Source organism: Petromyzon marinus, unplaced genomic scaffold (assembly GCF_048934315.1).
Source record: "Petromyzon marinus isolate PM22_M1 ecotype Great Lakes invasive population unplaced genomic scaffold, UKy_Petmar_22M1.pri1.0 PM_G_Scaffold_134, whole genome shotgun sequence".
In the NCBI taxonomy this organism is placed as follows: domain Eukaryota; kingdom Metazoa; phylum Chordata; class Hyperoartia; order Petromyzontiformes; family Petromyzontidae; genus Petromyzon; species Petromyzon marinus.
The window spans coordinates 167,501-170,000 of NW_027422689.1; positions in this window are offsets into that span (position 1 = coordinate 167,501).

Consider the following 2,500-nt stretch of genomic DNA (forward strand, 5'->3'; position numbering starts at 1 on the left):
CTCACGGGGCTGTTAGGGTGGCACAGAAATCCCTCGGAATGGGAAAACGGGTCATTTTCGTGTCGCCACATTGCATGCGAACCGCATGAAACTTCCAGAGGCATTTGCAGCAGAAATGCATGTGCAGTCAAAAAATTGAATATTTTTCACGGATAGACCCCGTGAAACGCTAGAAATTGGCGGGGATGTGTCTCTTGTGGCTCACGGGGCTGTTAGGGTGGCACAGAAATCCCTCGGAATGGGAAAAAACGGGTCATTTTCGTGTCGCCACATTGCATGCGAACCGCATGAAACTTCCAGAGGCATTTGCAGCAGGAATGCATGTGCACTCAAAAAATGTGATATTTTTCACGGAGAGACCCCGTGAAACGCTAGAAGTGGGCGGGGATGTCTCTCTTGTGGCTCACGGGGCTGTTAGGGTGGCACAGAAATCCCTCGGAATGGGAAAACGGGTCATTTTCGTGTCGCCACATTGCATACGAACCGCATGAAACTTCCAGAGGCATTTGCAGCAGGAATGCATGTGCACTCAAAAAAGTGAATATTTCTCACGGATAGACCCCGTGATACGCTAGAAATTGGCGGGGATGTCTCTCTTGTGGCTCACGGGGCTGTTAGGGTGGCACAGAAATCCCTCGGAATGGGAAAACGGGTCATTTTCGTGTCGCCACATTGCATGCGAACCGCATGCAACTTCCAGAGGCATTTGCAGCAGAAATGCATGTGCAGTCAAAAAAAAATTGATATTTTTCACGGATAGACCCCGTGAAACGCTAGAAATTGGCGGGGATGTGTCTCTTGTGGCTCACGGGGCTGTTCGGGTCGCACAGAAATCCCTGGGAATGGGAAAACGGGTCATTTTCGTGTTGCCACATTGCGTACGAACCGCATGAAACTTCCAGAGGCATTTGCAGCAGGAATGCATGTGCACTCAAAAACTTCTATATGTTTCATGGATAGACCCCGTGAAACGCTAGAAATTGGGGGGATGTGTCTCTTGTGGCTCACGGGGCTGTTAGGGTGGCACAGAACTCCCTCGGAATGGGAAAAGGGGTCATTTTCGTGTTGCCACATTGCATAGGAACGCCATGAAACTTCCAGAGGCATTTGCAGCAGAAAGGCACGTGCACTCAAAAATTTTAATATTTTTCACGCATAGACCCCGTCAAACGCTAGAAGTTGGCGGGGATGTCTCTCTTGTGGCTCACGGGGCTGTTAGGGTCGCACAGAAATGCCTCGGAATGGGAAAACGGGTCATTTTTGTGTGGCCACATTGCATAGGAACGGCATGAAACTTCCAGAGGCATTTGCAGCAGGAATGCATGTGCACTCAAAAACGTCTATATTTTTCACGGATAGACCCCGTGAAACGCTATAAATTGGCGGGGATGTCTCTCTTGTGGCTCACGGGCGCTGTTAGTTAGGGTCGCACAGAAATCCCTCGGAATGGGAAAAGGGGTCATTTTCGTGTTGCCACATTGCGTACGAACGGCATGAAACTTCCAGAGGCATCTGCAGCAGAAATGCATGTGCACTCAAAAACGTCTATATTTTTCACGGATAGACCCCGTGAAACGCTAGAAATTGGCGGGGATGTGTCTCTTGTGGCTCACGGGGCTGTTAGGGTCGCACAGAAATCCCTCGGAATGGGAAAACGGGTCATTTTCGTGTTGCCACAATTGGCATACGAACGGCATGAAACTTCCAGAGGCATTTGCAGCAGAAATGCATGTGCACTCAAAAACGTGAATATTTTTTCACGGATAGACCCCGTCAAACGCTCGAATTTGGCGGGGATGTTTCTCTTGTGGGTCACGGGGCTGTTCGGCTCGCACAGAACTCCCTTGGTCCACCTGATTCGTGCATACAGGCAGCAACTAAAACTCTGTAAACCTGCTGTGAGGACATCTAAACAGTGGACCAGTGAGGCTGTGGAAGATTTGCGGGCGTGCTTAGACTGTACTGACTGGGATATGTTCACGACTGCTACCAATAGTCTGGATGAACTCACAGAGGCTGTGTACATCAGCTTCTGTGAGGACTGCTGTATCCCAACACGTACCAGGGTGAACTTTAACAACAACAAGCCCTGGTTCTCAGCAAAGCTCAAAAGGTTGAGGTTGGAGAAGGAGGAAGCGTTTAGGAGTGGGGATAGAGACAGATTCAAGGAGTCGAAGAACAGGTTTAGCAAAGCGGTGAGAGAGGCTAAACGACTGTACTCAGAGACACTAAAACACCAGTTCTCTACTAACGACGCTGCTTCTGTCTGCCAAAGGGCTCAGGCACATCACCAACTACAAACCCAGAGCGCCCCACACCACTAACGACTCCCGCCTAGCCAACGACCTGAACGAGTTCTACCGTAGATTTGAAAGACAATTGGACTGTCCTGAACCACCCCTTCCCACCCAAGAGGCCCCATCCCCCACCCATACTACAGAAACGACTCTCTCCTTTCAGGAGGGAGAAGTTAATGGGCTTTTCAAGAGGCAGAATCCAC